Here is a 7,855-nt window from a genome sequence, read left to right on the forward strand (position 1 = left end):
TTTCACATAGTATTATGGTATCGGCAAAGCTGCAGCATCATCTTGAGGCCAGGCGTTCAGAGTGTAAAGAAAAAAGGGATGGAATGTTTTAAACGTGTGATGGGAGCTTTAAAAGCCAAAATTGTGCGTTACAATTTCTCAACGTAAAATTAAGAAGCCACTGAGGCATCTTATGGAGCTACCTTTTCACTAGCTGGAGACACGGGCATCACGGGGAGACTAATAGCGCCATGCAGAGTTGGCAGCGCTGGGCGGAAAATCAGCCCTCCACTGCCCAGCACCACGGTAACTCGTCGTGTAAATATTTAACTGCAAACATGGAGACTGAGTTAACAGTTCGTCAGCAGAGGTGAACTCTGCCCTGCATACAGAGATATCCACAGACACAGATATGCTATCCGCGTGCGTTGGTCCCGTATCAGCACCACCTTACACCTAAGATCTTCTCTTCTGGGTCTTCTCGGCAGCAAACACGAGTGGGAGGAAATCTTCACGCTGCAGAAGAACTTTGTGAAACTCATCATTTATTCTGGAACAACTGGGTTGACATTTGCACTGATGGTGCACAATCAGTGGCAGGCAAGGCTGTCATGACCCTCAGCACAGTCGAGGCAGTGACACCAACTGTACCAGCAGCTATTGTATTATTTACTGCCATGTGTTTGCAGGGGAAAAAGTGTCCTTGAAGAGCAGCAAAAAAAAAAAATTAATTTTATTAGGTTCCAATGCTTGAATGCACATATTCTTAACCGTCTATGTGCTATGGTCTGAATGTTTGTTTTTCCCCAATATGCGTACGTTGAAGTCCTAAAGTGATAGTATTAGGAGGTGGGGGTCTTTGGGACGTGTTTAGGTCATGAGGGTGGAGCCCTTATGAATGAGATTAGTGTCCTTATAAAAGAGAACCCCCCCCAGAGCTCCCTCGCCCCTTCCACCCACGAGGACACAGTGAGAAGACGCCGTCTATGAACCAGGCGGAGAGCATTCACCAAAGAACACAACCCAGTTAGTGCCCTGATCTCAAACCTTCAGTCTCCAGATTGTGAGAAATAAATTTCTGTTGTTTATAAGCCACCCATCTAGGGCATTTTGTTACAGCAGCCCAAGTGATTGGAGATGGTCTTGACAAAACGGGAAGTATTCAGAAAGCAGTTCAGCTATGTACTGAGCACTGCTGTCACCTTCAGGAAAAGCTCTTGCACAAACATGTGAGTTATGAGCTGAACTAGCTCCTTTTTCATGGAATGCAATTTTTACCTAAGAGAACACTGACAAAATATGGTTATCCAGATATGGGTGATATTTTCTTTGTTCAAAAATGAAGCAAGCCTGTCATTCAAGGAAAACAACTGACAGTAGTTGTTGCCAATGATAAAATTTTTTGTGTGGGAAAATTATAATGTTGGAAAACTTGTGACCAACATCATGAAATCATAGCTTCTCAATACTTTTAAAGATTTTTCTGATGAGATCAGTGGTGATATTAACAAATTTTATTATTTTTATTGAGGTAAAAAAAAACTCATAGGGCTTCCCTGGTGGCGCAGTGGTTGAGAATCTGCCTGCCAATGCAGGGGACACGGGTTCGAGCCCTGGTCTGGGAAGATCCCACATGCCACAGAGCAGCTGGGCCCTTGAGCCACAACTACTGAGCCTGCGCGTCTGGAGCCTGTGCTCCGCAACAAGAGAGGCCGCGATAGTGAGAGGCCCGCGCAACGCGATGAAGAGTGGTCCCCGCTTGCCACAACTAGAGAAAGCCCTCGCACAGAAACGAAGACCCAACACAGCAATCAATCAATCAATAAATCAATCAATAAAAAATAACGTGAATTTCAAAAAAAAACTCATAAAGTTTACCATCTTAACAAATTTTAAGTGCACACTTCAATGGCAGTAAGTACAGACATATTATTCTGAAATAGATCTCCAGAACTTTCCCATCTTGCAAATCTGAAACTTCTAGACCGATTAAATAACATCTCCCCTTCCCCCACCCAGCCCCTGATAACAAATATTCTATTTTGTTTCTATGAATTTGACTACTTTCAATATTTCATATTAGTGGAATCATATGTGTCTTTTTGTGACTGGCTTATTTCACTTAGCAAGATGTCTTCAAGATTCATCCATGTTGTAATATGTGACAGAATTTCCTTCATTTGGGGGGATGAAAATACTCCACCATATGTGTAGACCACATTTTGTTTATCCATTCATCCATCAATGGAAATTTAGGTTGCTTCCACCTCTTGGCTATTGTGAATAGTGCTGCTATGACCATGGGTGTGCAAATATCTCTTTGAAACCTGCTTACAATTATTTTGGGTATATACCCAGAAGTGGAATTGCTGGATCGTATGATATTTCTATTTTTAATGTTTTTTAGGAACTCCATACTGTTTTCCATAGTGAGTTCACCATTTTACAGTCCCACCAACAGTACACAAGGGTTCTAATTTCTCTGCATTCCCACCAATACTTTTTTTCCTGCTGTTGTTGTAGTTTTTTTTAATAGTAGCCATCCTAATGGGTGTGAGCTGGTATCTCACTGTGGTTTTGCTTTGCATTTGTCTGATGATTAATGATACTGTGCATGTTTTCATATGCCTGTTGACATTTGTATATCATCTTTGTAGAAATGTCTATGCAAGTCCTCTGCCTATTTTTAAAACTGGATGATTTGATTTTTGTTGTTGTTGTTGAGTTGTAGGAGTTGTTTATATATTCCAGATATTAACCCCTTATCAGATACATGATTTGCAACTATTTTCTCTCATTCAATAGGCTCCTTTTTTACTTTGTTGATTTTGTCCTTTGATGTATAAAAGTGTTTGTTCGATGTAGTTCCATTTGTCTAGTTTTGCTTTTGTTGCCTGTGCTCTTGACATCATCTCCAAGAAATCATTGCCAAGTTCAATGTCATACAGCTTTTCCCCTATGTCTTCTTGTAGGAGTTTTGTAGTTGTAGGTCATATGTCTAGGTCTTTAATCCATTTTGAGTTAATTTTTGTACTTGTTGTAAGATAAGGTCTATCTTCACCCTTTTGCATGTGGACATTCAGTTTTCTCAGCATCATTTGTTGAAGAGACTTTCTTTTCCCACTTGAGTGGTCTTGCCACCCTTGTTGAAGATCACTTGACCATATACACAAGGGTTTATTTACAGGCTCTCTGTTCTTTTACATTGGTCTATTTGTCTGTCATTATGCCAGTACCACACTGTTTCGATTACTGTAGCATTGTAATATGTTTGGAAATCAGGAAGTGTGAGTCCTCCAACTTTGTTCTTTTTTTTCAAAATTATTTTTGGCTGTTGGATTTAGATTCCATATGAATTGTAAGATTTTTTTTCTACTTCTATAAAAAAAAAAGTCATTGGGATTTTGATAGGGATTGTGTTGAATTTGTAGATTGCTTTAGGTAGTATTGACATCTGAACAATACAGTCTTCTAATCCATGAACATGGCTCTCTTTCCATCTATAAATGCGTCTTCTTTAATTTCTTTCAGCAGTGTTTTGTAGTTTTCGGTGTGCAAGTCTTTCACCTCCTTGGTTAGGTTTAACAAATGTGATTTTTTGATAATGTATAATGTAATGTGTCAACATTTGGAATATCTGCAAAACTCAGGTCATTTTCCAAATGACACAGTGCATGATGTTACAAAATCATAAAGGGCTAAATGATCCAGTCAAAATGCAAAATAGACAAGTAGGGTTTAATGTAACAGAGTACAAAAAGGTCACTGATATGGTTTCAGATTCCACAATACAACCAACCTTTAAAAAACCACCACTTGCCAAAGAAGAATACCCACAATTATCTGAAAAGACTGTTAAAATATCCCTCCCTTTTCCAATTACATATCTGTGTTAAGCCAGGTTTTCTTCAAAATGCAAAGCAAACAATCTATTATCACAGACTGAATGCAGAAGCAGATGTGAGAATCCATCTGTCTTTCTAAGTCAAACACTAAAGAGATTTGCAAAAATGTAAAATAATGCCAATCTTCTTACTAATTTTTTCTTTGTTTTAGAAATATAGTTATACTTCATTAAAATAATGTTATTTATGTTAACATGCAATGTGTTTATCATTGTGATTTTTCAGTGAAATAATTCATATTTTCAAATTTTCCAGTTTTTTGTTTTTAATACGGTATCAATAGATATTACCCACATACACAAAAGCTCTTTGGGGTCCTTGATGGTTTTTAAGAGTGTAAAGGAACTGCTGAGGTAAAGCAAATGGAGAATGATTATGAATAGTCTATAAATGCACAGTTAAAAATAATAACTATCACGGAATTATACACTTAAAAATGGATAATGGTTCACTTTATGTTATGTGAATTTTACCTCAATAAAAAAGAAATGTAACCACTCAGACAAAACATACACATACTAAATTATCAAAAGTAATAGGGACACAGAAAAAAATATGATAACATAGACTATACAGTACAAGATATTTAAGGTTTGGTACTTTTCTGGTGGTGCAGTGGTTAAGAATCCGCCTGCCAATGCAGGGGACATGGGTTTGAGCCCTGGTCTGGGAAGATCCCACATGCCGCGGAGCAACTAAGCCTGTGCGCCGTGACTACTGAGACTGCACTCTAGAGCCCGCGTGCCACAACTACTGAGTCCACGTGCCACAACTATGGAAGTCTGCGTGCCTAGAGCCCATGCTCCGCAACAAGAGAAGCCACCACAATGAGAAGCCCGCACCCCACAACGAAGAGTAGCCCCCACTCGCCGCAACTAGAGAAAGCCCGCACACAGCAATGAAAACCCAATGCAGCCAAAAAAAAAATAGAAAAAGATATTTAAAGTTTAAACAGAAAGCATAATTTAAAAATCATGACAGAATTAAAAGAAAACTATTTTATCAATATATCTATATATTGAAACTTATATTAGCTAAACTTACATAATAAAAGAAAATGACTAAAAAGATATTGTTTGGAAACTCCATGTGTGGTCACCCCTGGGAAACTGTGCCAGGCAGTGATGGGGGGTGATGCAAGGAACCCTTTGCTAATCCTGATGGCTTGTCTCAAAGGGTGTGCTTTTCACTGATAAAAAGAAAACAAAATGACTAAGATTAGGTCACCAAAAAATCCATATCTACGCTACTATGTACAAAAAAACACACTTAAAACAAAGTGATTCAGAAAGGTTGGGGGGGTGGGGATTAACATGAAGAAAAAATAAAACAGGGTTCTCCATCTTAAACTCTTAAAATCAGGTAAGATTGAATTCAAGACAAAAAGCATGCAAGGGAAGAAAAACAGAGCCCATTACAATGATAACGGATGCCATCCACAATGAAGACCTAGCATCTGTGAATACCATACACCAAACAACAAAGCATCAACAATGATAAAGAAAAACCTTTAGGCAATTCAAGGTAAAATAGAAACACAATTCACCTCCCTCCATAAATGCATGTTTCAATATAGGCAAGTTTATTAATATAATTCATTATATTACCAGATCAAACACAAATCATATGATCATCTCTATGCTGGAAAAGCACTGATAAAACTCAACATCTTTATTTTACTTTTAAAACTTCTCAAAAGTGACTCGATTGATACTTAATGTGACAAAATATATTTATCTCATCTCCAAGGTCAGCATTATGTTTAATAGGAAAATACTTATAAACATCCTCCCATTAAAGTTAAGACAAGAGAAAGATATCTATTATTGCCACTGTTACTGAATATTATCCTAGAGATACTCGCCAACACAAACAAGAGAGAAATAAGATATATAAAAATTGAGAAGAGATAAAATTATTATTGTTCACAGATGATAGGATTATATATCTGGAAATTCCAAGAAAATAAACTGAAAAACTATTACAAATAACAATAGAATTCACCAAAGATGTTGACATAAAATTTGTATATAGAAGTCAATAGCTTTTATGTATTACAGCACAATTCATAGGAAGCTGTAATGAAAAGAAGATTAAAATACCTAGAAATAAACCTAAGCAATATGCAAGCTCTATTTAAAAAAGAAAAATTTTAAATAGAACTAAATATAAAAGATAACTTAAAAATACATATGTGCAAATCATGTTTTTGGATATGAAGTCTAGGTATCACATCAATTAACCTCAAGAAAAATATCAACTGGGGTGTTTTGAGGAACTAGATAAACTGATCCCAAAGTTCTCATGAAAAAGAGGAATGAGTGACTAGATAGTAAGATACATTGAAATTATAATACTTTTTAAATTGTGGTGCAGCTGCCTTCATACACAGATCAACAGGGGGGAAAGGAAATCTCAAATACATGTGGGAACTGACTATATGATAAAGGTGGAAATCTAATTAAAAGAGAAGATGAATTACAAAACAACTCATGTCTGGGAAAAAAGTTGACTCCCTACCTTACATCTTACAGGAAAATAATTTCCAGATAAATCAAAGATTTAATGTGAAAAACAGAACTACAAAAGTACTAGAAGAAAACATAAGAGAACTATTTAAATCTCAAGTTGGTCATGCCTTCTGAGTTTGTTAAAACAGGCATATGTAAACACACAGCAGAAAAACTTGAAATTTTTGACTACATAAAATTTGTAAATTATATGCTGTAAAAACTATATAAAGAAAATTAGAAGACCTGTAAAAGAGTAAAAAGATATATGCATTTTATATCACAGAAGGAACTAGCTACTTTAATATGTAAAGAGCTTCTATAAATCAATAAGAAGGTCAACAGCCCAAATGAAAAAATAGACGAGTTATGAACAAACAGTTCACAGAAAGGGGAAAGCACATGCCTCTTAAACATTTGAAGAAATGCTCAACCTTACTCCTAGTAAGGAATTGCTATAAGGAAGACTTATAGCAAGTAAGGAAGACTTTTTTACCTACCATATTCGCAAAGATCAAGACATTTGTCAACTCTGTGATGAAAAGGGTGTGAGAAACTAGGCAGCTCAGTGTGCTGGTTAAGAGCATGAACTTTGGGGCCAGAATGTCTTGGTCTGAGTTTCACTTTCACTTTTTCACTTTCTTCACTGAGTTTTCTCTTTTTTTTAATACACTTGAAAACGTTACTTAATCTCACTAAGCCTCAATTTCCTCATCTGTAAAGTGGGGTTGTTCTGAGGATTGAGTTAAAATTTGTCAAGGGCCTGGTACAGAGTATGGGTTAAATGTGATACTAACCAAAATGAAGCAAATATACTGCTGATGGAAATGTAAATGGGTACAAATTCTCTGGAGAAAAAATTAATCTATTAAAATTAGAAATTTATACAGCTTATTAATGGCAATTCTACTGTAAATATGCTCTCATGTGTGTGAGATTCAAGTAGAACACATTTCATTGTTTGAAATAGTGGGAGACTGGAAATAACCTAAATGTCCTCACCCAGGACTGGTAAGCGAATTAAGGTACATCCATGTAATTGGAAATCAGAGAGAAAATAAGACAAATCCAAGAAAAACCAAGGATGAAGAAAGCAAAGTTTACTGAATTAGAAAAGCAGGAAAAAGTACCGATAGATTACTATGATGACTTCTGCTGTTTTGTCTTGTGTGAGAAAATACATAAATCTCTGGAAAATGTAATTCTAAAAGTAAGAAAGAAAAACAAAAATGCATAAATTACAAGAATACTATACAGTCCCCCCTTTGTATCCACGGGGGTTTGGTACCAAGACCCCCACAGATACCAGAACCTGCAAACACTCGAGTCCCTTATATAAAACAGTGTAGTATTTGCACATAACTGACACAATCCTTCTTATGGCTTAAATCATCTCTAGATTACTTACATTACCTGATACAGTAAATGCTATGTAAATAGTTGATGGCTGCAGCAAATCCA

This window comes from Eubalaena glacialis, chromosome 11, assembly GCF_028564815.1.
Source record: "Eubalaena glacialis isolate mEubGla1 chromosome 11, mEubGla1.1.hap2.+ XY, whole genome shotgun sequence".
Taxonomy (NCBI): domain Eukaryota; kingdom Metazoa; phylum Chordata; class Mammalia; order Artiodactyla; family Balaenidae; genus Eubalaena; species Eubalaena glacialis.